The sequence below is a fragment of the Euprymna scolopes genome, chromosome 46 (genome assembly GCF_053919585.1).
Source record: "Euprymna scolopes isolate OS-2025 chromosome 46, ASM5391958v1, whole genome shotgun sequence".
Taxonomy (NCBI): Eukaryota; Metazoa; Mollusca; class Cephalopoda; order Sepiida; family Sepiolidae; genus Euprymna; species Euprymna scolopes.
The window spans coordinates 2,791,135-2,812,541 of record NC_136527.1 but is presented as its reverse complement, the minus strand read 5'-3'; the positions used below and the strand labels follow the sequence as shown (position 1 = coordinate 2,812,541).

The 21,407-nt window shown below is 35.9% G+C and overlaps 67 non-coding genes across 67 annotated transcripts; all 67 read right to left on the bottom strand.

The window, feature by feature from the left end:
• Positions 1–724: 724 nt before the first annotated feature.
• On the bottom strand, positions 725–797 carry Trnav-uac (transfer RNA valine (anticodon UAC)). Its single transcript has one exon. It is a non-coding gene; the product is annotated as a tRNA-Val (tRNA).
• Positions 798–926: 129 nt separating this feature from the next.
• Trnav-uac (transfer RNA valine (anticodon UAC)) lies at positions 927–999 on the bottom strand. The gene has a single exon. It is a non-coding gene; the product is annotated as a tRNA-Val (tRNA).
• A 129-nt stretch (positions 1,000–1,128) lies between these two features.
• Trnav-uac (transfer RNA valine (anticodon UAC)) lies at positions 1,129–1,201 on the bottom strand. The gene has a single exon. It is a non-coding gene; the product is annotated as a tRNA-Val (tRNA).
• A 129-nt stretch (positions 1,202–1,330) lies between these two features.
• On the bottom strand, positions 1,331–1,403 carry Trnav-uac (transfer RNA valine (anticodon UAC)). The gene has a single exon. It is a non-coding gene; the product is annotated as a tRNA-Val (tRNA).
• Positions 1,404–1,532: 129 nt separating this feature from the next.
• Trnav-uac (transfer RNA valine (anticodon UAC)) lies at positions 1,533–1,605 on the bottom strand. Its single transcript has one exon. It is a non-coding gene; the product is annotated as a tRNA-Val (tRNA).
• Positions 1,606–1,936: 331 nt separating this feature from the next.
• Trnav-uac (transfer RNA valine (anticodon UAC)) lies at positions 1,937–2,009 on the bottom strand. Its single transcript has one exon. It is a non-coding gene; the product is annotated as a tRNA-Val (tRNA).
• A 331-nt stretch (positions 2,010–2,340) lies between these two features.
• Trnav-uac (transfer RNA valine (anticodon UAC)) lies at positions 2,341–2,413 on the bottom strand. Its single transcript has one exon. It is a non-coding gene; the product is annotated as a tRNA-Val (tRNA).
• A 331-nt stretch (positions 2,414–2,744) lies between these two features.
• Trnav-uac (transfer RNA valine (anticodon UAC)) lies at positions 2,745–2,817 on the bottom strand. Its single transcript has one exon. It is a non-coding gene; the product is annotated as a tRNA-Val (tRNA).
• Positions 2,818–2,946: 129 nt separating this feature from the next.
• Positions 2,947–3,019, bottom strand: Trnav-uac (transfer RNA valine (anticodon UAC)). Its single transcript has one exon. It is a non-coding gene; the product is annotated as a tRNA-Val (tRNA).
• Positions 3,020–3,148: 129 nt separating this feature from the next.
• Positions 3,149–3,221, bottom strand: Trnav-uac (transfer RNA valine (anticodon UAC)). Its single transcript has one exon. It is a non-coding gene; the product is annotated as a tRNA-Val (tRNA).
• A 129-nt stretch (positions 3,222–3,350) lies between these two features.
• On the bottom strand, positions 3,351–3,423 carry Trnav-uac (transfer RNA valine (anticodon UAC)). The gene has a single exon. It is a non-coding gene; the product is annotated as a tRNA-Val (tRNA).
• A 532-nt stretch (positions 3,424–3,955) lies between these two features.
• On the bottom strand, positions 3,956–4,028 carry Trnav-uac (transfer RNA valine (anticodon UAC)). Its single transcript has one exon. It is a non-coding gene; the product is annotated as a tRNA-Val (tRNA).
• Positions 4,029–4,359: 331 nt separating this feature from the next.
• On the bottom strand, positions 4,360–4,432 carry Trnav-uac (transfer RNA valine (anticodon UAC)). The gene has a single exon. It is a non-coding gene; the product is annotated as a tRNA-Val (tRNA).
• Positions 4,433–4,561: 129 nt separating this feature from the next.
• Trnav-uac (transfer RNA valine (anticodon UAC)) lies at positions 4,562–4,634 on the bottom strand. Its single transcript has one exon. It is a non-coding gene; the product is annotated as a tRNA-Val (tRNA).
• A 129-nt stretch (positions 4,635–4,763) lies between these two features.
• On the bottom strand, positions 4,764–4,836 carry Trnav-uac (transfer RNA valine (anticodon UAC)). The gene has a single exon. It is a non-coding gene; the product is annotated as a tRNA-Val (tRNA).
• Positions 4,837–4,965: 129 nt separating this feature from the next.
• Positions 4,966–5,038, bottom strand: Trnav-uac (transfer RNA valine (anticodon UAC)). The gene has a single exon. It is a non-coding gene; the product is annotated as a tRNA-Val (tRNA).
• A 331-nt stretch (positions 5,039–5,369) lies between these two features.
• Positions 5,370–5,442, bottom strand: Trnav-uac (transfer RNA valine (anticodon UAC)). Its single transcript has one exon. It is a non-coding gene; the product is annotated as a tRNA-Val (tRNA).
• A 331-nt stretch (positions 5,443–5,773) lies between these two features.
• On the bottom strand, positions 5,774–5,846 carry Trnav-uac (transfer RNA valine (anticodon UAC)). The gene has a single exon. It is a non-coding gene; the product is annotated as a tRNA-Val (tRNA).
• Positions 5,847–6,177: 331 nt separating this feature from the next.
• Trnav-uac (transfer RNA valine (anticodon UAC)) lies at positions 6,178–6,250 on the bottom strand. The gene has a single exon. It is a non-coding gene; the product is annotated as a tRNA-Val (tRNA).
• A 532-nt stretch (positions 6,251–6,782) lies between these two features.
• On the bottom strand, positions 6,783–6,855 carry Trnav-uac (transfer RNA valine (anticodon UAC)). Its single transcript has one exon. It is a non-coding gene; the product is annotated as a tRNA-Val (tRNA).
• Positions 6,856–7,185: 330 nt separating this feature from the next.
• Trnav-uac (transfer RNA valine (anticodon UAC)) lies at positions 7,186–7,258 on the bottom strand. Its single transcript has one exon. It is a non-coding gene; the product is annotated as a tRNA-Val (tRNA).
• A 331-nt stretch (positions 7,259–7,589) lies between these two features.
• Trnav-uac (transfer RNA valine (anticodon UAC)) lies at positions 7,590–7,662 on the bottom strand. The gene has a single exon. It is a non-coding gene; the product is annotated as a tRNA-Val (tRNA).
• Positions 7,663–7,792: 130 nt separating this feature from the next.
• On the bottom strand, positions 7,793–7,865 carry Trnav-uac (transfer RNA valine (anticodon UAC)). Its single transcript has one exon. It is a non-coding gene; the product is annotated as a tRNA-Val (tRNA).
• A 129-nt stretch (positions 7,866–7,994) lies between these two features.
• On the bottom strand, positions 7,995–8,067 carry Trnav-uac (transfer RNA valine (anticodon UAC)). The gene has a single exon. It is a non-coding gene; the product is annotated as a tRNA-Val (tRNA).
• Positions 8,068–8,196: 129 nt separating this feature from the next.
• On the bottom strand, positions 8,197–8,269 carry Trnav-uac (transfer RNA valine (anticodon UAC)). The gene has a single exon. It is a non-coding gene; the product is annotated as a tRNA-Val (tRNA).
• A 129-nt stretch (positions 8,270–8,398) lies between these two features.
• Positions 8,399–8,471, bottom strand: Trnav-uac (transfer RNA valine (anticodon UAC)). The gene has a single exon. It is a non-coding gene; the product is annotated as a tRNA-Val (tRNA).
• Positions 8,472–8,600: 129 nt separating this feature from the next.
• On the bottom strand, positions 8,601–8,673 carry Trnav-uac (transfer RNA valine (anticodon UAC)). The gene has a single exon. It is a non-coding gene; the product is annotated as a tRNA-Val (tRNA).
• A 129-nt stretch (positions 8,674–8,802) lies between these two features.
• On the bottom strand, positions 8,803–8,875 carry Trnav-uac (transfer RNA valine (anticodon UAC)). Its single transcript has one exon. It is a non-coding gene; the product is annotated as a tRNA-Val (tRNA).
• A 129-nt stretch (positions 8,876–9,004) lies between these two features.
• On the bottom strand, positions 9,005–9,077 carry Trnav-uac (transfer RNA valine (anticodon UAC)). The gene has a single exon. It is a non-coding gene; the product is annotated as a tRNA-Val (tRNA).
• Positions 9,078–9,408: 331 nt separating this feature from the next.
• Trnav-uac (transfer RNA valine (anticodon UAC)) lies at positions 9,409–9,481 on the bottom strand. The gene has a single exon. It is a non-coding gene; the product is annotated as a tRNA-Val (tRNA).
• A 129-nt stretch (positions 9,482–9,610) lies between these two features.
• Trnav-uac (transfer RNA valine (anticodon UAC)) lies at positions 9,611–9,683 on the bottom strand. The gene has a single exon. It is a non-coding gene; the product is annotated as a tRNA-Val (tRNA).
• Positions 9,684–9,812: 129 nt separating this feature from the next.
• Trnav-uac (transfer RNA valine (anticodon UAC)) lies at positions 9,813–9,885 on the bottom strand. The gene has a single exon. It is a non-coding gene; the product is annotated as a tRNA-Val (tRNA).
• Positions 9,886–10,416: 531 nt separating this feature from the next.
• Positions 10,417–10,489, bottom strand: Trnav-uac (transfer RNA valine (anticodon UAC)). Its single transcript has one exon. It is a non-coding gene; the product is annotated as a tRNA-Val (tRNA).
• Positions 10,490–10,618: 129 nt separating this feature from the next.
• On the bottom strand, positions 10,619–10,691 carry Trnav-uac (transfer RNA valine (anticodon UAC)). Its single transcript has one exon. It is a non-coding gene; the product is annotated as a tRNA-Val (tRNA).
• Positions 10,692–11,022: 331 nt separating this feature from the next.
• Positions 11,023–11,095, bottom strand: Trnav-uac (transfer RNA valine (anticodon UAC)). Its single transcript has one exon. It is a non-coding gene; the product is annotated as a tRNA-Val (tRNA).
• A 129-nt stretch (positions 11,096–11,224) lies between these two features.
• Positions 11,225–11,297, bottom strand: Trnav-uac (transfer RNA valine (anticodon UAC)). The gene has a single exon. It is a non-coding gene; the product is annotated as a tRNA-Val (tRNA).
• Positions 11,298–11,426: 129 nt separating this feature from the next.
• On the bottom strand, positions 11,427–11,499 carry Trnav-uac (transfer RNA valine (anticodon UAC)). The gene has a single exon. It is a non-coding gene; the product is annotated as a tRNA-Val (tRNA).
• Positions 11,500–11,830: 331 nt separating this feature from the next.
• On the bottom strand, positions 11,831–11,903 carry Trnaa-ugc (transfer RNA alanine (anticodon UGC)). Its single transcript has one exon. It is a non-coding gene; the product is annotated as a tRNA-Ala (tRNA).
• A 331-nt stretch (positions 11,904–12,234) lies between these two features.
• Positions 12,235–12,307, bottom strand: Trnav-uac (transfer RNA valine (anticodon UAC)). Its single transcript has one exon. It is a non-coding gene; the product is annotated as a tRNA-Val (tRNA).
• A 130-nt stretch (positions 12,308–12,437) lies between these two features.
• Trnav-uac (transfer RNA valine (anticodon UAC)) lies at positions 12,438–12,510 on the bottom strand. The gene has a single exon. It is a non-coding gene; the product is annotated as a tRNA-Val (tRNA).
• A 129-nt stretch (positions 12,511–12,639) lies between these two features.
• On the bottom strand, positions 12,640–12,712 carry Trnav-uac (transfer RNA valine (anticodon UAC)). The gene has a single exon. It is a non-coding gene; the product is annotated as a tRNA-Val (tRNA).
• A 331-nt stretch (positions 12,713–13,043) lies between these two features.
• On the bottom strand, positions 13,044–13,116 carry Trnav-uac (transfer RNA valine (anticodon UAC)). The gene has a single exon. It is a non-coding gene; the product is annotated as a tRNA-Val (tRNA).
• Positions 13,117–13,245: 129 nt separating this feature from the next.
• Trnav-uac (transfer RNA valine (anticodon UAC)) lies at positions 13,246–13,318 on the bottom strand. The gene has a single exon. It is a non-coding gene; the product is annotated as a tRNA-Val (tRNA).
• A 129-nt stretch (positions 13,319–13,447) lies between these two features.
• On the bottom strand, positions 13,448–13,520 carry Trnav-uac (transfer RNA valine (anticodon UAC)). The gene has a single exon. It is a non-coding gene; the product is annotated as a tRNA-Val (tRNA).
• A 129-nt stretch (positions 13,521–13,649) lies between these two features.
• On the bottom strand, positions 13,650–13,722 carry Trnav-uac (transfer RNA valine (anticodon UAC)). The gene has a single exon. It is a non-coding gene; the product is annotated as a tRNA-Val (tRNA).
• A 532-nt stretch (positions 13,723–14,254) lies between these two features.
• Positions 14,255–14,327, bottom strand: Trnav-uac (transfer RNA valine (anticodon UAC)). The gene has a single exon. It is a non-coding gene; the product is annotated as a tRNA-Val (tRNA).
• A 129-nt stretch (positions 14,328–14,456) lies between these two features.
• Trnav-uac (transfer RNA valine (anticodon UAC)) lies at positions 14,457–14,529 on the bottom strand. Its single transcript has one exon. It is a non-coding gene; the product is annotated as a tRNA-Val (tRNA).
• A 331-nt stretch (positions 14,530–14,860) lies between these two features.
• Positions 14,861–14,933, bottom strand: Trnav-uac (transfer RNA valine (anticodon UAC)). The gene has a single exon. It is a non-coding gene; the product is annotated as a tRNA-Val (tRNA).
• A 534-nt stretch (positions 14,934–15,467) lies between these two features.
• Trnav-gac (transfer RNA valine (anticodon GAC)) lies at positions 15,468–15,540 on the bottom strand. The gene has a single exon. It is a non-coding gene; the product is annotated as a tRNA-Val (tRNA).
• Positions 15,541–15,669: 129 nt separating this feature from the next.
• Positions 15,670–15,742, bottom strand: Trnav-uac (transfer RNA valine (anticodon UAC)). The gene has a single exon. It is a non-coding gene; the product is annotated as a tRNA-Val (tRNA).
• A 533-nt stretch (positions 15,743–16,275) lies between these two features.
• On the bottom strand, positions 16,276–16,348 carry Trnav-uac (transfer RNA valine (anticodon UAC)). Its single transcript has one exon. It is a non-coding gene; the product is annotated as a tRNA-Val (tRNA).
• A 129-nt stretch (positions 16,349–16,477) lies between these two features.
• Trnav-uac (transfer RNA valine (anticodon UAC)) lies at positions 16,478–16,550 on the bottom strand. The gene has a single exon. It is a non-coding gene; the product is annotated as a tRNA-Val (tRNA).
• A 129-nt stretch (positions 16,551–16,679) lies between these two features.
• Positions 16,680–16,752, bottom strand: Trnav-uac (transfer RNA valine (anticodon UAC)). Its single transcript has one exon. It is a non-coding gene; the product is annotated as a tRNA-Val (tRNA).
• A 129-nt stretch (positions 16,753–16,881) lies between these two features.
• Trnav-uac (transfer RNA valine (anticodon UAC)) lies at positions 16,882–16,954 on the bottom strand. Its single transcript has one exon. It is a non-coding gene; the product is annotated as a tRNA-Val (tRNA).
• Positions 16,955–17,488: 534 nt separating this feature from the next.
• Positions 17,489–17,561, bottom strand: Trnav-gac (transfer RNA valine (anticodon GAC)). The gene has a single exon. It is a non-coding gene; the product is annotated as a tRNA-Val (tRNA).
• Positions 17,562–17,892: 331 nt separating this feature from the next.
• On the bottom strand, positions 17,893–17,965 carry Trnav-uac (transfer RNA valine (anticodon UAC)). Its single transcript has one exon. It is a non-coding gene; the product is annotated as a tRNA-Val (tRNA).
• A 534-nt stretch (positions 17,966–18,499) lies between these two features.
• On the bottom strand, positions 18,500–18,572 carry Trnav-uac (transfer RNA valine (anticodon UAC)). The gene has a single exon. It is a non-coding gene; the product is annotated as a tRNA-Val (tRNA).
• A 331-nt stretch (positions 18,573–18,903) lies between these two features.
• Trnav-uac (transfer RNA valine (anticodon UAC)) lies at positions 18,904–18,976 on the bottom strand. The gene has a single exon. It is a non-coding gene; the product is annotated as a tRNA-Val (tRNA).
• A 129-nt stretch (positions 18,977–19,105) lies between these two features.
• Positions 19,106–19,178, bottom strand: Trnav-uac (transfer RNA valine (anticodon UAC)). Its single transcript has one exon. It is a non-coding gene; the product is annotated as a tRNA-Val (tRNA).
• A 129-nt stretch (positions 19,179–19,307) lies between these two features.
• On the bottom strand, positions 19,308–19,380 carry Trnav-uac (transfer RNA valine (anticodon UAC)). The gene has a single exon. It is a non-coding gene; the product is annotated as a tRNA-Val (tRNA).
• Positions 19,381–19,509: 129 nt separating this feature from the next.
• Positions 19,510–19,582, bottom strand: Trnav-uac (transfer RNA valine (anticodon UAC)). Its single transcript has one exon. It is a non-coding gene; the product is annotated as a tRNA-Val (tRNA).
• A 331-nt stretch (positions 19,583–19,913) lies between these two features.
• On the bottom strand, positions 19,914–19,986 carry Trnav-uac (transfer RNA valine (anticodon UAC)). Its single transcript has one exon. It is a non-coding gene; the product is annotated as a tRNA-Val (tRNA).
• A 128-nt stretch (positions 19,987–20,114) lies between these two features.
• Positions 20,115–20,187, bottom strand: Trnav-uac (transfer RNA valine (anticodon UAC)). The gene has a single exon. It is a non-coding gene; the product is annotated as a tRNA-Val (tRNA).
• Positions 20,188–20,315: 128 nt separating this feature from the next.
• On the bottom strand, positions 20,316–20,388 carry Trnav-uac (transfer RNA valine (anticodon UAC)). Its single transcript has one exon. It is a non-coding gene; the product is annotated as a tRNA-Val (tRNA).
• A 247-nt stretch (positions 20,389–20,635) lies between these two features.
• Positions 20,636–20,708, bottom strand: Trnav-uac (transfer RNA valine (anticodon UAC)). Its single transcript has one exon. It is a non-coding gene; the product is annotated as a tRNA-Val (tRNA).
• Positions 20,709–21,038: 330 nt separating this feature from the next.
• On the bottom strand, positions 21,039–21,111 carry Trnav-uac (transfer RNA valine (anticodon UAC)). The gene has a single exon. It is a non-coding gene; the product is annotated as a tRNA-Val (tRNA).
• Positions 21,112–21,240: 129 nt separating this feature from the next.
• Positions 21,241–21,313, bottom strand: Trnav-uac (transfer RNA valine (anticodon UAC)). The gene has a single exon. It is a non-coding gene; the product is annotated as a tRNA-Val (tRNA).
• Between the last annotated feature and the right edge of the window lie 94 nt (positions 21,314–21,407).

Here is a 21,407-nt window from a genome sequence, read left to right as displayed (position 1 = left end):
ATAGAGAGTTTTATATAAAAGTTGATGAATTTGTATCCAAAACAATGAAAACATAATAATTTCCAACGATATTTTGGGTATTTTTTCAATGTACCAGTTAAGATGAAGACAAAAGCATAGGTTCCGGCGAGGGTCGAACTCCAGACTTTCTGCGCGTTAAGCAGAAGTGATAACCACTACACCACAGGACCGTTGCCAATCTATAGAGAGTTTTATATAAAAGGTTAAAAATTTGTATCCAAAACAATGAAAACATGATGATTTCCAACGATATGTTGGGTATTTTTTCAATGTACCAGTTAAGATGAAGACAAAAGCATAGGTTCCGGTGAGGGTCGAACTCGCGACTTTCTGCGTGTAAAGCAGACGTGATAAGCACTACACCACAGAACCGTTGCCAATCTCTAGAGAGTTTTATATAAAAGTTGATGAATTTGTATCCAAAACAATGAAAACATAATAATTTCCAACGATATTTTGGGTATTTTTTCAATGTACCAGTTAAGATGAAGACAAAAGCATAGGTTCCGGGGAGGTTCGAACTCGCGACTTTCTGCGTGTAAAGCAGATGTGATAACCACTACACCACAGAATCGTTGCCAATCTCTAGAGAGTTTTATATAAAAGTTGATGAATTTGTATCCAAAACAATGAAAACATAATAATTTCCAACGATATTTTGGGTATTTTTTCAATGTACCAGTTAAGATGAAGACAAAAGCATAGGTTTCGGCGAGGTTCGAACTCGCCACTTTCTGCGTGTAAAGCAGATGTGATAACCACTACACCACAGAACCGTTGCCAATCTATAGAGAGTTTTATATAAAAGTTGATGAATATGTATCCAAAACAATGAAAACATAATAATTTCCAACGATATTTTGGGTATTTTTTCAATGTACCAGTTAAGATGAAGACAAAAGCATAGGTTCCGGCGAGGTTCGAACTCGCCACTTTCTGCGTGTAAAGCAGATGTGATAACCACTACACCACAGAACCGTTGCCAATCTATAGAGAGTTTTATATAAAAGTTGATGAATTTGTATCCAAAACAATGAAAACATAATAATTTCCAACGATATTTTGGGTATTTTTTCAATGTACCAGTTAAGATGAACACAACAGCATAGGTTCCGGCGAGGTTCGAACTCGCCACTTTCTGCGTGTAAAGCAGATGTGATAACCACTACACCACAGAACCGTTGCCAATTTATAGAGAGTTTTATATAAAAGTTGATGAATTTGTATCCAAAACAATGAAAACATAATAATTTCCAACGATATTTTGGGTATTTTTTCAATGTACCAGTTAAGATGAACACAACAGCATAGGTTCCGGCGAGGTTCGAACTCGCCACTTTCTGCGTGTAAAGCAGATGTGATAACCACTACACCACAGAACCGTTGCCAATCTATAGAGAGTTTTATATAAAAGTTTAAAAATTTGTATCCAAAACAATGAAAACATAATGATTTCCAACGATATTTAGGGTATTTTTTCAATGTACCAGTTAAGATGAAGACAAAAGCATAGGTTCCGGCGAGGTTCGAACTCGCCACTTCCTGCGTGTAAAGCAGATGTGATAACCACTACACCACAGAACCGTTGCCAATTTATAGAGAGTTTTATATAAAAGTTGATGAATTTGTATCCAAAACAATGAAAACATAATAATTTCCAACGATATTTTGGGTATTTTTTCAATGTACCAGTTAAGATGAAGACAAAAGCATAGGTTCCGGCGAGGTTCGAACTCACCACTTTCTGCGTGTAAAGCAGATGTGATAACCACTACATCGCAGAACCGTTGCCAATCTATAGAGGGTTTTATATAAAAGTTGATGAATTTGTATCCAAAACAATGAAAACATAATAATTTCCAACGATATTTTGTGTATTTTTTCAATGTACCAGTTAAGATGAAGACAAAAGCATAGGTTCCGGCGAGGTTCGAACTCGCGACTTTCTGCGTGTAAAGCAGATGTGATAACCACTACACCACAGAACCGTTGTCAATCTCTAGAGAGTTTTATATAAAAGTGGATGAATTTGTATCCAAAACAATGAAAACATAATAATTTCCAACGATATTTTGGGGATTTTTTCAATGTACCAGTTAAGATGAAGACAAAAGCATAGATTCCGGCGAGGTTCGAACTCGACACTTTCCGCGTGTAAAGCAGATGTGATAACCACTACACCACAGAACCGTTGCCAATCCCTAGAGAGTTTTATATAAAATTTGATGAATTTGTATCCAAAACAATGAAAACATAATAATTTCCAACGACATATTGTGTATTTTTTCAATGTACCAGTTAAGATGAAGACAAAAGCATAGGTTCCGGCGAGGTTCGAACTCGCGACTTTCTGCGTGTAAAGCAGATGTGATAACCAATACACCACAGAACCGTTGCCAATCTATAGAGAGTTTTATATAAAAGTTGATGAATTTGTATCCAAAACAATGAAAACATAATAATTTCCAACGATATTTTGGGTATTTTTTCAATGTACCAGTTAAGATGAAGACAAAAGCATAGGTTCCGGCGAGGTTCGAACTCGAGACTTTCTGCGCGTGTAGCAGTAGTGATAACCACTACACCACAGAACCGTTGCCAATCTATAGAGAGTTTTATATAAAAGGTTAAAAATTTGTATCCAAAACAATGAAAACATGATGATTTCCAACGATATGTTGGGTATTTTTTCAATGTACCAGTTGAGATGAATACAAAAGCATAGGTTCCGGTGAGGGTCGAACTCGCGACTTTCTGCGTGTAAAGCAGATGTGATAACCACTACACCACAGAACCGTTGCCAATCTATAGAGAGTTTTATATAAAAGTTGATGAATTTGTATCCAAAACAATGAAAACATAATAATTTCCAACGATATTTTGGGTATTTTTTCAATGTACCAGTTAAGATGAAGACAAAAGCATAGGTTCCGGCGAGGTTCGAACTCGCCACTTTCTGCGTGTAAAGCAGATGTGATAACCACTACACCACAGAACCGTTGCCAATCTATAGAGAGTTTTATATAAAAGTTGATGAATTTGTATCCAAAACAATGAAAACATAATAATTTCCAACGATATTTTGGGTATTGTTTCAATGTACCAGTTTAGATGAAGACAAAAGCATAGGTTTCGGCGAGGTTCGAACTCGCCACTTTCTGCGTGTAAAGCAGATGTGATACCCACTACACCACAGAACCGTTGCCAATCTATAGAGAGTTTTATATAAAAGTTGATGAATTTGTATCCAAAACAATGAAAACATAATAATTTCCAACGATATTTTGGGTATTTTTTCAATGTACCAGTTAAGATGAAGACAAAAGCATAGGTTCCGGCGAGGTTCGAACTCGCCACTTTCTGCGTGTAAAGCAGATGTGATAACCACTACACCACAGAACCGTTGCCAATCTCTAGAGAGTTTTATATAAAAGTTGATGAATTTGTATCCAAAACAATGAAAACATAATAATTTCCAACGATATTTTGGGTATTTTTTCAATGTACCAGTTAAGATGAAGACAACAGCATAGGTTCCGGCGAGGTTCGAATTCGCCACTTTCTGCCTGTAAGCAGATGTGATAACCACTACACCACAGAACCGTTGCCAATTTATAGAGAGTTTTATATAAAAGTTGATGAATTTGTATCCAAAACAATGAAAACATAAACATTTCCAACGATATTTTGGGTATTTTTTCAATGTACCAGTTAAGATGAAGACAAAAGCATAGGTTCCGGCGAGGTTCGAACTCGCGACTTTCTGCGTGTAAAGCAGATGTGATAACTACTACACCGCAGAACCGTTGCCAATCTATAGAGGGTTTTATATAAAAGTTGATGAATTTGTATCCAAAACAATGAAAACATAATAATTTCCAACGATATTTAGGGTATTGTTTCAATGTACCAGTTAAGATGAAGACAAAAGCATAGGTTCCGGCGAGGTTCGAACTCGCCACTTTCTGCGTGTAAAGCAGATGTGATAAGCACTACACCACAGAACCGTTGCCAATCTATAGAGAGTTTTATATAAAACTTGATGAATTTGTATCCAAAACAATGAAAACATAATAATTTCCAACGATATTTTGGGTATTTTTTCAATGTACCAGTTAAGATGAAGACAAAAGCATAGGTTCCGGCGAGGTTCGAACTCGCGACTTTCTGCGTGTAAAGCAGATGTGATAACTACTACACCGCAGAACCGTTGCCAATCTATAGAGGGTTTTATATAAAAGTTGATGAATTTGTATCCAAAACAATGAAAACATAATAATTTCCAACGATATTTAGGGTATTGTTTCAATGTACCAGTTAAGATGAAGACAAAAGCATAGGTTCCGGCGAGGTTCGAACTCGCCACTGTCTGCGTGTAAAGCAGATGTGATAACCACTACACCACAGAACCGTTGCCAATCTATAGAGAGTTTTATATAAAACTTGATGAATTTGTATCCAAAACAATGAAAACATAATAATTTCCAACGATATTTTGGGTATTTTTTCAATGTACCAGTTAAGATGAAGACAAAAGCATAGGTTCCGGCGAGGTTCGAACTCGCCACTTTCTGCGTGTAAAGCAGATGTGATAACCACTACACCACAGAACCGTTGCCAATCTATAGAGAGTTTTATATAAAAGTTGATGAATTTGTATCCAAAACAATGAAAACATAATAATTTCCAACGATATTTTGGGTATTTTTTCAATGTACCAGTTAAGATGAACACAACAGCATAGGTTCCGGCGAGGTTCGAACTCGCCACTTTCTGCGTGTAAAGCAGATGTGATAACCACTACACCACAGAACCGTTGCCAATTTATAGAGAGTTTTATATAAAAGTTGATGAATTTGTATCAAAAACAATGAAAACATAATAATTTCCAACGATATTTTGGGTATTTTTTCAATGTACCAGTTAAGATGAACACAACAGCATAGGTTCCGGCGAGGTTCGAACTCGCCACTTTCTGCGTGTAAAGCAGATGTGATAACCACTACACCACAGAACCGTTGCCAATCTATAGAGAGTTTTATATAAAAGTTTAAAAATTTGTATCCAAAACAATGAAAACATAATGATTTCCAACGATATTTAGGGTATTTTTTCAATGTACCAGTTAAGATGAAGACAAAAGCATAGGTTCCGGCGAGGTTCGAACTCGCCACTTCCATCGTGTAAAGCAGATGTGATAACCACTACACCACAGAACCGTTGCCAATTTATAGAGAGTTTTATATAAAAGTTGATGAATTTGTATCCAAAACAATGAAAACATAATAATTTCCAACGATATTTTGGGTATTTTTTCAATGTACCAGTTAAGATGAAGACAAAAGCATAGGTTCCGGCGAGGTTCGAACTCACCACTTTCTGCGTGTAAAGCAGATGTGATAACCACTACACCACAGAACCGTTGTCAATCTCTAGAGAGTTTTATATAAAAGTGGATGAATTTGTATCCAAAACAATGAAAACATAATAATTTCCAACGATATTTTGGGGATTTTTTCAATGTACCAGTTAAGATGAAGACAAAAGCATAGATTCCGGCGAGGTTCGAACTCGACACTTTCCGCGTGTAAAGCAGATGTGATAACCACTACACCACAGAACCGTTGCCAATCCCTAGAGAGTTTTATATAAAATTTGATGAATTTGTATCCAAAACAATGAAAACATAATAATTTCCAACGACATTTTGTGTATTTTTTCAATGTACCAGTTAAGATGAAGACAAAAGCATAGGTTCCGGCGAGGTTCGAACTCGCGACTTTCTGCGTGTAAAGCGGATGTGATAACCAATACACCACAGAACCGTTGCCAATCTACAGAGAGTTTTATATAAAAGTTGATGAATTTGTATCCAAAACAATGAAAACATAATAATTTCCAACGATATTTTGGGTATTTTTTCAATGTACCAGTTAAGATGAAGACAAAAGCATAGGTTCCGGCGAGGTTCGAACTCGAGACTTTCTGCGCGTATAGCAGTAGTGATAACCACTACACCACAGAACCGTTGCCAATCTATAGAGAGTTTTATATAAAAGGTTAAAAATTTGTATCCAAAACAATGAAAACATGATGATTTCCAACGATATGTTGGGTATTTTTTCAATGTACCAGTTGAGATGAATACAAAAGCATAGGTTCCGGTGAGGGTCGAACTCGCGACTTTCTGCGTGTAAAGCAGATGTGATAACCACTACACCACAGAACCGTTGCCAATCTATAGAGAGTTTTATATAAAAGTTGATGAATTTGTATCCAAAACAATGAAAACATAATAATTTCCAACGATATTTTGGGTATTTTTTCAATGTACCAGTTAAGATGAAGACAAAAGCATAGGTTCCGGGGAGGTTTAACTCGCGACTTTCTGCGTGTAAAGCAGATGTGATAACCACTACACCACAGAATCGTTGCCAATCACTAGAGAGTTTTATATAAAAGTTGATGAATTTGTATCCAAAACAATGAAAACATAATAATTTCCAACGATATTTTGGGTATTTTTTCAATGTACCAGTTTAGATGAAGACAAAAGCATAGGTCTCGGCGAGGTTCGACATCGCGACTTTCTGCGTGTAAAGCAGATGTGATAACCACTACACCACAGAACCATTGCCAATCTATAGAGAGTTTTATATAAAAGTTGATGAATTTGTATCCAAAACAATGAAAACATAATAATTTCCAACGATATTTTGGGTATTTTTTCAATGTACCAGTTAAGATGAAGACAAAAGCATAGGTTCCGGCGAGGTTCGAACTCGCGACTTTCTGCGTGTAAAGCAGATGTGATAACCACTACACCACAGAACCGTTGCCAATCTATAGAGAGTTTTATATAAAAGTTGATGAATTTGTATCCAAAACAATGAAAACATAATAATTTCCAACGATATTTTGGGTATTTTTTCAATGTACCAGTTAAGATGAAGACAACAGCATAGGTTCCGGCGAGGTTCGAATTCGCCACTTTCTGCCTGTAAGCAGATGTGATAACCACTACACCACAGAACCCTTGCCAATCTATAGAGAGTTTTATATAAAAGTTTAAAAATTTGTATCCAAAACAATGAAAACATAATGATTTCCAACGATATTTAGGGTATTTTTTCAATGTACCAGTTAAGATGAAGACAAAAGCATAGGTTCCGGCGAGGTTCGAACTCGCCACTTTCTGCGTGTAAAGCAGATGTGATAACCACTACACCACAGAACCGTTGCCAATTTATAGAGAGTTTTATATAAAAGTTGATGAATTTGTATCCAAAACAATGAAAACATAAACATTTCCAACGATATTTTGGGTATTTTTTCAATGTACCAGTTAAGATGAAGACAAAAGCATAGGTTCCGGCGAGGTTCGAACTCGCGACTTTCTGCGTGTAAAGCAGATGTGATAACTACTACACCGCAGAACCGTTGCCAATCTATAGAGGGTTTTATATAAAAGTTGATGAATTTGTATCCAAAACAATGAAAACATAATAATTTCCAACGATATTTAGGGTATTGTTTCAATGTACCAGTTAAGATGAAGACAAAAGCATAGGTTCCGGCGAGGTTCGAACTCGCCACTTTCTGCGTGTAAAGCAGATGTGATAAGCACTACACCACAGAACCCGTTGCCAATCTATAGAGAGTTTTATATAAAAGTTGATGAATTTGTATCCAAAACAATGAAAACATAATAATTTCCAACGATATTTTGGGTATTTTTTCAATGTAATAGTTAAGATGAAGACAAAAGCATAGGTTCCGGCGAGGTTCGAACTCGCGATTTTCTGCGTGTAAAGCAGATGTGATAACCACTACACCACAGAACCGTTGCCAATCTATAGAGAGTTTTATATAAAAGTTGATGAATTTGTATCCAAAACAATGAAAACATAATAATTTCCAACGATATTTTGGGTATTTTTTCAATGTACCAGTTAAGATGAAGACAAAAGCATAGGTTCCGGCGAGGTTCGAACTCGCCACTTTCTGCGTGTAAAGCAGATGTGATAACCACTACACCACAGAACCGTTGCCAATCTATAGAGAGTTTTATATAAAACTTGATGAATTTGTATCCAAAACAATGAAAACATAATAATTTCCAACGATATTTTGGGTATTTTTTCAATGTACCAGTTAAGATGAAGACAAAAGCATAGGTTCCGGCGAGGTTCGAACTCGCCACTTTCTGCGTGTAAAGCAGATGTGATAACCACTACACCACAGAACCGTTGCCAATCTATAGAGAGTTTTATATAAAAGTTGATGAATTTGTATCCAAAACAATGAAAACATAATAATTTCCAACGATATTTTGGGTATTTTTTCAATGTACCAGTTAAGATGAAGACAAAAGCATAGGTTCCGGCGAGGTTCGAACTCGCCACTTTCTGCGTGTAAAGCAGATGTGATAACCACTACACCACAGAACCGTTGCCAATCTATAGAGAGTTTTATATAAAAGTTGATGAATTTGTATCCAAAACAATGAAAACATAATAATTTCCAACGATATTTTGGGTATTTTTTCAATGTACCAGTTAAGATGAAGACAAAAGCATAGGTTCCGGCGAGGTTCGAACTCGTGACTTTCTGCGTGTAAAGCAGATGTGATAACCACTACACCACAGAACCGTTGCCAATCTCTAGAGAGTTTTATATAAAATTTGATGAATTTGTATCCAAAACAATGAAAACATAATAATTTCCAACGATATTTTGGGGATTTTTTCAATGTACCAGTTAAGATGAAGACAAAAGAATAGGTTCCGGCGAGGTTCGAACTCGCCACTTTCTGCGTGTAAAGCAGATGTGATAACCAATACACCACAGAACCGTTGCCAATCTATAGAGAGTTTTATATAAAAGTTGATGAATTTGTATCCAAAACAATGAAAACATAATAATTTCCAACGATATTTTGGGTATTTTTTAAATGTAATAGTTAAGATGAAGACAAAAGCATAGGTTCCGGCGAGGTTCGAACTCGCGACTTTCTGCGTGTAAAGCAGATGTGATAACCACTACACCACAGAACCGTTGCCAATCTATAGAGAGTTTTATATAAAAGTTGATGAATTTGTATCCAAAACAATTAAAACATAATAATTTCCAACGATATTTTGGGTATTTTTTCAATGTACCAGTTAAGATGAAGACAAAAGCATACGTTCAAGAAAGGTTCGATCTCGCGACTTTCTGCGTGTAAAGCAGATGTGATAACCACTACACCACAGAACCGTTGCCAATCTATAGAGAGTTTTATATAAAAGTTGATGAATTTGTATCCAAAACAATGGAAACATAATAATTTCCAACGATATTTTGGGTAATTTTTCAATGTACCAGTTAAGATGAAGACAAAAGCATAGGTTCCGGCGAGGTTCGAACTCGCGACTTTCTGCGTGTAAAGCAGATGTGATAACCACTACACCACAGAACCGTTGCCACTCTATAGAGAGTTTTATATAAAAGTTGATGAATTTGTATCCAAAACAATGAAAACATAATAATTTCCAACGATATTTTGGGTATTTTTTCAATGTACAAGTTAAGATGAAGACAACAGCATAGGTTCCGGCGAGGTTCGAACTCGCTACTTTCTGCGTGTAAAGCAGATGTGATAACCACTACACCACAGAACCGTTGCCAATCTCTATAGAGTTTTATATAAAAGTTGATGAATTTGTATCCAAAACAATGAAAACATAATAATTTCCAACGATATTTTGGGTATTTTTTCAATGTACCAGTTAAGATGAAGACAAAAGCATAGGTTCCGGACAGGTTCGAACCTGCGACTTTCTGCGTGTAAAGCAGATGTGATAACCACTACACCACAGAACCGTTGCCAATCTATAGAGAGTTTTATATAAAAGTTGATGAATTTGTATCCAAAACAATGAAAAAATAATAATTTCATAAGAAATTAAGGTATTTTTCAATATACCAGTTAAGATGATGACAAACGCATAGCTTCTGGCGAGGTGCGAACTCGCGACTTTCTGCGTGTAAAGCAGATGTGATAACAACTACACCACAGAACAGTTGCCAATCTATAGAGAGTTTTATATAAAAGTTGATGAATTTGTATCCAAAACAATGAAAACATAATAATTTCCAACAATATTTTGTGTATTTTTTCAATGTACCAGTTAAGATGAAGACAAAAGCATAGATTCCGGCGAGGTTAAAACTCGCCACTTTCTGCGTGTAAAGCAGATGTGATAACCACTACACCACAGAACCGTTGCCAATCTCTAGAGAGTTTTATATAAAAGTTGATGAATTTGTATCCAAAACAATGAAAACATAATAATTTCCAACGATATTTTGGGTATTTTTTCAATGTAACAGTTAAGATGAAGACAAAAGCATAGGTTCCGGCGAGGTTCGAACTCGCCACTTTCTGCGTGTAAAGCAGATGTGATAACCACTACACCACAGAACCGTTGCCAATCTATAGAGAGTTTTATATAAAAGTTGATGAATTTGTATCCAAAACAATGAAAACATAATAATTTCCAACGATATTTTGTGTATTTTTTCAATGTACAAGTTAAGATGAAGATAAAAGCATAGGTTCCGGCGAGGTTCGAACTCGCGACTTTCTGCGTGTAAAGCAGATGTGATAACCACTACACCACAGAACCGTTGCCAATCCATAGAGAGTTTTATATAAAAGTTGATGAATTTGTATCCAAAACAATGAAAACATAATAATTTCCAACGATATTTTGGGTATTTTTTCAATGTACCAGTTAAGATGAAGACAAAAGCATAGGTTCTTGCGAGTTTCGAACTCGCTACTTTCTGCGTGTAAAGCAGATGTGATAAGCACTACACCACAGAACCGTTGCCAATCTCTAGAGAGTTTTATATAAAAGTTGATGAATTTGTATCCAAAACAATGAAAACATAATAATTTCCAACGATATTTTGGGTATTTTTTCAATGTACCAGTTAAGATGAAGACAAAAGCATAGGTTCCGGCGAGGTTCGAACTCGCGACTTTCTGCGTGTAAAGCAGATGTGATAACAACTACACCACAGAACCGTTGCCAATCTATAGAGAGTTTTATATAAAAGTTGATGAATTTGTATCCAAAACAATGAAAACATAATAATTTCCAACGATATTTTGGGTATTTTTTCAATGTACCAGTTAAGATGAAGACAAAAGCATAGGTTCCGGCGAGGTTCGAACTCGCGACTTTCTGCGTGTAAAGCAGATGTGATAACCACTACACCACAGAACCGTTGCCAATCCATAGAGAGTTTTATATAAAAGTTGATGAATTTGTATCCAAAACAATGAAAACATAATAATTTCCAACGATATTTTGGGTATTTTTTCAATGTACCAGTTAAGATGAAGACAAAAGCATAGGTTCCGGCGAGGTTCGAACTCGCCACTTTCTGCGTGTAAAGCAGATGTGATAACCACTACACCACAGAACCGTTGCCAATCACTAGAGAGTTTTATATAAAAGTTGATGAATTTGTATCCAAAACAATGAAAACATAATAATTTCCAACGATATTTTGGGTATTTTTTCAATGTACCAGTTAAGATGAAGACAAAAGCATAGGTTCCGGACAAATTCGAACCCGCGACTTTCTGCGTGTAAAGCAGATGTGATAACCACTACACCACAGAACCGTTGCCAATCTATAGAGAGTTTTATATAAAAGTTGATGAATTTGTATCCAAAACAATGAAAACATAATAATTTCCAACGATATTTTGGGTATTTTTTCAATGTACCAGTTAAGATGAAGACAAAAGCATAGGTTCCGGCGGGGGTCGAACTCGCCACTTTCTGCGTGCAAAGCAGATGTGATAACCACTACACCACAGAACCGTTGCCAATCTATAGAGAGTTTTATATAAAAGTTGATGAATTTGTATCCAAAACAATGAAAACATAATAATTTCCAACGATATTTTGGGTATTTTTTCAATGTACCAGTTAAGATGAAGATAAAAGCATAGGTTCCGGCGACGTTCGAACTTACGACTTTCTGCGTGTAAAGCAGATGTGATAACCGCAACACCACAGAACCGTTGCCAATCTCTAGAGAGTTTTATATAAAAGTGGATGAATTTGTATCCAAAACAATGAAAACATAATAATTTCCAACGATATTTTGGGTATTTTTTCAATGTAATAGTTAAGATGAAGACAAAAGCATAGGTTCCGGCGAGGTTCGAACTCGCCACTTTCTGCGTGTAAAGCAGATGTGATAACCACTACACCACAGAACCCGTTGCCAATCTATAGAGAGTTTTATATAAAAGTTGATGAATTTGTATCCAAAACAATGAAAACATAATAATTTCCAACGATATTTAGGGTATTTTTTCAATGTACCAGTTAAGATGAAGACAAAAGCATAGGTTCCGGCGAGGTTCGAACTCGCGACTTTCTGCGTGTAAACCAGATGTGATAACCACTACACCACAGAACCGTTGCCAATCTCTAGAGAGTTTTATATAAAAGTTGATGAATTTGTATCCAAAACAATGAAAACATAATAATTTCCAACGATATTTTGGGTATTTTTTCAATGTAATAGTAAAGATGAAGACAAAAGCATAGGTTCCGGCGAGGTTCGAACTCGCGACTTTCTGCGTGTAAAGCAGATGTGATAACCACTACACCACAGAACCGTTGCCAATCCGTCGAGAGTTTTATATAAAAGTTGATGAATTTGTATCCAAAACAATGAAAACATAATAATTTCCAACGATATTTTGGGTATTTTTTCAATGTAACAGTTAAGATGAAGACAAAAGCATAGGTTCTTGCGAGGTTCGACCCCGATACTTTCTGCGTGTAAAGCAGATGTGATAACAACTACACCACAGAACCGTTGCCAATCTCTAGAGAGTTTTATATAAAAGTTGATGAATTTGTATCCAAAACAATGAAAACATAATAATTTCCAACGATATTTGGGGTATTTTTTCAATGTACCAGTTAAGATGAAGACAAAAGCATAGGTTCCGGCGAGGTTCGAACTCGCGACTTTCTGCGTGTAAAGCAGATGTGATAACCACTACACCACAGAACCGTTGCCAATCTATAGAGAGTTTTATATAAAAGTTGATGAATTTGTATCCAAAACAATGAAAACATAATCATTTCCAACGATATTTTGGGTATTTTTTCAATGTACCAGTTAAGATGAAGACAAAAGCATAGGTTCCGGCGAGGTTCGAACTCGCGACTTTCTGCGTGTAAAGCAGATGTGATAACCACTACACCACAGAACCGTTGCCAATCTATAGAGAGTTTTATATAAAAGTTGATGAATTTGTATCCAAAACAATGAAAACATAATAATTTCCAACGATATTTTGGGTATTTTTTCAATGTACCAGTTAAGATGAAGACAAAAGCATAGGTTCCGGCGAGGTTCGAACTCGCGACATTCTGCGTGTAAAGCAGATGTGATAACCACTACACCACAGAACCATTGCCAATCTATAGAGAGTTTTATATAAAAGTTGATGAATTTGTATCCAAAACAATGAAAACATAATAATTTACAACGATATTTTGGGTAATTTTTCAATGTACAAGTTAAGATGAAGACAACAGCATAGGTTCCGGCGAGGTTCGAACTCGCGACTTTCTGCGTGTAAAGCAGATATTATAACCACTACACCACAGAACCGTTGCCAATCTCTATAGAGTTTTATATAAAAATTGATGAATTTGTATCCAAAACAATGAAAACATAATAATTTCCAACGATATTTTGGGTATTTTTTCAATGTACCAGTTAAAATGAAGACAAAAGCATAGGTTCCGGACAGGTTCGAACCCGCGACTTTCTGCGTGTAAAGCAGATGTGATAACCACTACACCACAGAACCGTTGCCAATCTATAGAGAGTTTTATATAAAAGTTGATGAATTTGTATCCAAAACAATGAAAACATAATAATTTCATAAGAAATTAAGGTATTTTTTCAATATACCAGTTAAGATGATGACAAACGCATAGCTTCTGGCGAGGTGCGAACTCGCGACTTTCTGCGTGTAAAGCAGATGTGATAACAACTACACCACAGAACAGTTGGAAATCTATAGAGAGTTTTATATAAAAGTTGATGAATTTGTATCCAAAACAATGAAAACATAATAATTTCCAAAAATATTTTGGAGATTTTTTCAATGTACCAGTTAAGATGAAGACAAAAGCATAGAATCCGGCGAGGTTCGAACTCGCCACTTTCTGCGTGTAAAGCAGATGTGATAACCACTACACCACAGAACCGTTGCCAATCTCTAGAGAGTTTTATATAAAAGTTGATGAATTTGTATCCAAAACAATGAAAACATAATAATTTCCAACGATATTTTGGGTATTTTTTCAATGTACCAGTTAAGATGAAGACAAAAGTATAGGTTCCGGCGAGGTTCGAACTCGCCACTTTCTGCGTGTAAAGCAGATGTGATAACCACTACACCACAGAACCGTTGCCAATCTATAGAGAGTTTTATGTAAAAGTTGATGAATTTGTATCCAAAACAATGAAAACATAATAATTTCCAACGATATTTTGGGTATTTTTTCAATGTAATAGTTAAGATGAAGACAAAAGCATAGGTTCCGGCGAGGTCCGAACTCGCGACTTTCTGCGTGTAAAGCAGATGTGATAACCACAACACCACAGAACCGTTGCCAATCTCTAGAGAGTTTTATATAAAAGTTGATGAATTTGTATCCAAAACAATGAAAACATAATAATTTCCAACGATATTTTGGGTATTTTTTCAATGTAATAGTTAAGATGAAGACAAAAGCATAGGTTCCGGCGAGGTCCGAACTCGCGACTTTCTGCGTGTAAAGCAGATGTGATAACCACTACACCACAGAACCCGTTGCCAATCTATAGAGAGTTTTATATAAAAGTTGATGAATTTGTATCCAAAACAATGAAAACATAATAATTTCCAACGATATTTTGGGAATTTTTTCAATGTACCAGTTAAGATGAAGACAAAAGCATAGGTTCCGGCGAGGTTCGAACTCGCGACTTTCTCCGTGTAAAGCAGATGTGATAACCACTAAACCACAGAACCGTTGCCAATCTCTAGAGAGTTTTATATAAAAGTTGATGAATTTGTATCCAAAACAATGAAAACATAATAATTTCCAACGATATTTTGGGTATTTTTTCAATGTAATAGTTAAGATGAAGACAAAAGCATAGGTTCTGGCGAGGTGCGAACTCGCCACTTTCTGCGTGTAAAGCAGATGTGATAACAACTACACCACAGAACAGTTGCCAATCTATAGAGAGTTTTATATAAAAGTTGATGAATTTGTATCCAAAACAATGAAAACATAATAATGTCCATCGATATTTTGTGTATTTTTTCAATGTAACAATTAAGATGAAGACAAAAGCATAGGTTCTGGCGAGGTTCGAACTCGCCACTTTCTGCGTGTCAAGCAGATTTGATAACCACTACACCACAGAACCGTTGCCAATCCATAGAGAGTTTTATATAAAAGTTGATGAATTTGTATCCAAAACAATGAAAACATAATAATTTACAACGATATTTTGGGTAATTTTTAAATGTACAAGTTAAGATGAAGACAACAGCATAGGTTCCGGCGAGGTTCGAACTCGCCACTTTCTGCGTGTAAAGCAGATGTGATAACCACTACACCACAGAACCGTTGCCAATCTCTATAGAGTTTTATATAAAAATTGATGAATTTGTATCCAAAACAATGAAAACATAATAATTTCCAACGATATTTTGGGTATTTTTTCAATGTACCAGTTAAGATGAAGACAAAAGCATAGGTTCCGGACAGGTTCGAACCCGCGACTTTCTGCGTGTAAAGCAGATGTGATAACCACTACACCACAGAACCGTTGCCAATCTATAGAGAGTTTTATATAAAAGTTGATGAATTTGTATCCAAAACAATGAAAACATAATAATTTCCAACGATATTTTGGGTATTTTTTCAATATACCAGTTAAGATGATGACAAACGCATAGCTTCTGGCGAGGTGCGAACTCGCGACTTTCTGCGTGTAAAGCAGATGTGATAACAACTACACCACAGAACAGTTGCCAATCTATAGAGAGTTTTATATAAAAGTTGATGAATTTGTATCCAAAACAATGAAAACATAATAATTTCCAAAAATATTTTGGAGATTTTTTCAATGTACCAGTTAAGATGAAGACAAAAGCATAGATTCCGGCGAGGTTCGAACTCGCCACTTTCTGCGTGTAAAGCAGATGTGATAACCACTACACCACAGAACCGTTGCCAATCTCTAGAGAGTTTTATATAAAAGTTGATGAATTTGTATCCAAAGCAATGAAAACATAATAATTTCCAACGATATTTTGGGTATTTTTTCAATGTACCAGTTAAGATGAAGACAAAAGTATAGGTTCCGGCGAGGTTCGAACTCGCCACTTTCTGCGTGTAAAGCAGATGTGATAACCACTACACCACAGAACCGTTGCCAATCTATAGAGAGTTTTATGTAAAAGTTGATGAATTTGTATCCAAAACAATGAAAACATAATAATCTCCAACGATATTTTGTGTATTTTTTCAATGTACCAGTTAAGATGAAGATAAAAGCATAGGTTCCGGCGAGGTTCGAACTCGCGACTTTCTGCGTGTAAAGCAGATGTGATAACCACAACACCACAGAACCGTTGCCAATCTCTAGAGAGTTTTATATAAAAGTTGATGAATTTGTATCCAAAACAATGAAAACATAATAATTTCCAACGATATTTTGGGTATTTTTTCAATGTAATAGTTAAGATGAAGACAAAAGCATAGGTTCCGGCGAGGTCCGAACTCGCGACTTTCTGCGTGTAAAGCAGATGTGATAACCACTACACCACAGAACCCGTTGCCAATCTATAGAGAGTTTTATATAAAAGTTGATGAATTTGTATCCAAAACAATGAAAACATAATAATTTCCAACGATATTTTGGGAATTTTTTCAATGTACCAGTTAAGATGAAGACAAAAGCATAGGTTCCGGCGAGGTTCGAACTCGCGACTTTCTGCGTGTAAAGTAAATGTGATAACCACTAAACCACAGAACCGTTGCCAATCTATAGAGAGTTTTATATAAAAGTTGATGAATTTGTATCCAAAACAATGAAAACATAATAATTTCCAACGATATTTTGGGTATTTTTTCAATGTACCAGTTAAGATGAAGACAAAAGCATAGATTCTGGCGAGGTGCGAACTCGCCACTTTCTGCGTGTAAAGCAGATGTGATAACAACTACACCACAGAACCGTTGCCAATCTATAGAGAGTTTTATATAAAAGTTGATGAATTTGTATCCAAAACAATGAAAACATAATAATGTCCATCGATATTTTGTGTATTTTTTCAATGTAACAATTAAGATGAAGACAAAAGCATAGGTTCTGGCGAGGTTCGAACTCGCCACTTTCTGCGTGTCAAGCAGATTTGATAACCACTACACCACAGAACCGTTGCCAATCCATAGAGAGTTTTATATAAAAGTTGATGAATTTGTATCCAAAACAATGAAAACATAATAATTTCCAACGATATTTTCTGTATTTGTTCAATGTAACAGTTAAGATGAAGACAAAAGCATAGGTTCCGGGGAAGTTCGAACTCGCGACTTTCTGCGTGTAAAGCAGATGTGATAACCACTACACCACAGAACCGTTGCCAATCTATAGAGAGTTTTATATAAAAGTTGATGAATTTGTATCCAAAACAATGAAAACATAATAATTTCCAACGATATTTTGGGTATTTTTTCAATGTACCAGTTAAGATGAAGACAAAAGCATAGGTTCCGGCGAGGTTCGAACTCGCCACTTTCTGCGTGTAAAGCAGATGTGATAACCACTACACCACAGAACCGTTGCCAATCTATAGAGAGTTTTATATAAAAGTTGATGAATTTGTATCCAAAACAATGAAAACATAATAATTTCCAACGATATTTTGTGTATTTTTTCAATGTACCAGTTAAGATAAAGATAAAAGCATAGGTTCCGGCGAGGTTCGAACTCGCGATTTTCTGCGTGTAAAGCAGATGTTATAACCACAACACCACAGAACCGTTGCCAATCTCTAGAGAGTTTTATATAAAAGTTGATGAATTTGTATCCAAAACAATGAAAACATAATAATTTCCAACGATATTTTGGGTATTTTTTCAATGTAATAGTTAAGATGAAGACAAAAGCATAGGTTCCGGCGAGGTTCGACCTCGCGACTTTCTGCGTGTAAAGCAGATGTGATAACCACTACACTTCATAACCCGTTGCCAATCTATAGAGAGTTTTATATAAAAGTTGATGAATTTGTATCCAAAACAATGAAAACATAATAATTTCCAACGATATTTTGGGTATTTGTTCAATGTACCAGTTAAGATTAAGACAAAAGCATAGGTTCCGGCGAGGTTCGAACTCGCGACTTTCTGCGTGTAAAGCATATGTGATAACCACTACACCACAGAACCGTTGCCAATCTATAGAGAGTTTTATATAAAACTTGATGAATTTGTATCCAAAACAATGAAAACATAATAATTTCCAACGATATTTTGGGTATTTTTTCAATGTACCAGTTAAGATGAAGACAAAAGCATAGGTTCTTGCGAGGTTCGAACTCGCTACTTTCTGCGTGTAAAGCAGATGTGATAAGCACTACACCACAGAACCGTTGCCAATCTCTAGAGAGTTTTATATAAAAGTTGATGAATTTGTATCCAAAACAATGAAAACATAATAATTTCCAACGATATTTTGGGTATTTTTTCAATGTACCAGTTAAGATGAAGACAAAAGCATAGGTTCCGGCGAGGTTCGAACTCGCGACTTTCTGCGTGTAAAGCAGATGTGATAACCACTACACCACAGAACCGTTGCCAATCTATAGAGAGTTTTATATAAAACTTGATGAATTTGTATCCAAAACAATGAAAACATAATAATTTCCAACGATATTTTGGGTATTTGTTCAATGTACCAGTTAAGATGAAGACAAAAGCATAGGTTCCGGCGAGGTTCGAACTCGCCACTTTCTGCGTGTAAAGCAGATGTGATAACCACTACACCACAGAACCGTTGCCAATCTGTAGAGAGTTTTATATAAAAGTGGATGAATTTGTATCCAAAACAATGAAAACATAATAATTTCCAACGATATTTTGGGTATTTTTTCAATGTACCAGTTAAGATGAAGACAAAAGCATAGGTTCCGGCGAGGTTCGAACTCGCCACTTTCTGCGTGTAAAGCAGATGTGATAACCACTACACCACAGAACCGTTGCCAATCTATAGAGTGTTTTATATAAAAGTTGATGAATTTGTATCCAAAACAATGAAAACATAATAATTTCCAACGATATTTTGGGTATTTTTTCAATGTACAAGTTAAGATGAAGACAACAGCATAGGTTCCGGCGAGGTTCGAACTCGCGAGTTTCTGCGTGTAAAGCAGATGTGATAACCACTACACCACAAAACCGTTGCCAATCCCTAGAGAGTTTTATATAAAAGTTGATGAATTTGTATCCAAAACAATGAAAACATAATAATTTCCAACGATATTTTGGGTATTTTTTCAATGTACCAGTTAAGATTAAGACAAAAGCATAGGTTCCGGACATGTTCGAACCCGCGACTTTCTTCGTGTAAAGCAGATGTGATAACCACTACATCACAGAACCGTTGCCAATCTATAGAGAGTTTTATATAAAAGTTGATGAATTTGTATCCAAAACAATGAAAACATAATAATTTCCAACGATATTTTGGGTAGTTTTTCAATGTACCAGTTAAGATGAAGACAAAAGCATAGGTTCCGGCGAGGTTCGAACTCGCGACTTTCTGCGTGTAAAGCAGATGTGATAACCACTACACCACAGAACCGTTGCCAATCTATAGAGCGTTTTATCTAAAAGTTAATGAATTTGTATCCAAAACAATGAAAAGGTAATGATTTCTAAAGAAATTTTGGTATTTTGCCAATGTACCAGTTAAGGTAAAGACAAAAGCATAGGTTCCGACGAGGCTCGAACTCATGACTTTCTGCGTGTAAAGCAGATGTGATAACCACTACACCACAGAAACGTTGCCAATCCATTGAGAGTTTTATATAAAAGTTGATGAATTTGTATCCAAAACAATTAAAAGGTAATTATTTCCAAAGAAATTTTGGTATTTTGTCAATGTACCAGTTAAAGTGAAGACAAAAGCATAGGTTCCGGCGAGGTTCGAACTCGCGACTTTCTGCGTGTAAAGCAGATGTGATAACCACTACACCACAGAACCGTTTCCAATCTATAGAGAGTTTTATATAAAAGTTGATGAATTTGTATCCAAAACAATGAAAACATAATAATTTCCAACGATATTTTGGGTATTTTTTCAATGTACCAGTTAAGATGAAGACAAAAGCATAGGTTCCGGCGAGGTTCGAACTGGCAACTTTCTGTGTGTAAAGCAGATGTGATAACCACTACACCACAGAACCGTTGCCAATCTGTCAATGTAATAGTTAAGATGAAGACAAAAGCATACGTTCCGGCGAGGTTCGAACTCGCCACTTTCTGCGTGTAAAGCAGATGTGATAACCACTACACCACAGAACCGTTGCCAATCTATAGAGAGTTTTATATAAAAGTTGATGAATTTGTATCCAAAACAATGAAAACATAAAAATTTCCAACGATATTTTGGGTATTTTTTCAATGTACCAGTTAATATGAAGACAAAAGCATAGGTTCCGGCGAGGTCGAACTCGCCACTTTCTGCGTGTAAAGCAGATGTGATAACCACTACACCACAGAACCGTTGCCAATCTATAGAGAGTTTTATATAAAAGTGGATGAATTTGTATCCAAAACAATGAAAACATAATAATTTTCAACGATATTTTGGGTATTTTTTCAATGTACCAGTTAAGATGAAGACAAAAGCATAGGTTCCGGCGAGGTTCGAACTCGCCACTTTCTGCGTGTAAAGCAGATGTGATAACCACTACACCACAGAACCGTTGCCAATCTATAGAGAGTTTTATATAAAAGTTGATGAATTTGTATCCAAAACAATGAAAACATAATAATTTCCAACGATATTTTTGGTATTTTGTCAATGTACCAGTTAAGATGAAAACGAAAGCATAGGTTCCGGCGAGGTTTGAACTCGCGACTTTCTGCGTGTAAAGCAGATGTGATAACCACTACACCACAGAACCGTTGCCAATCTATAGAGAGTTTTATATAAAAGTTGATGAATTTGTATCCAAAACAATGAAAACATAATAATTTCCCACGATATTTTGTGTACTT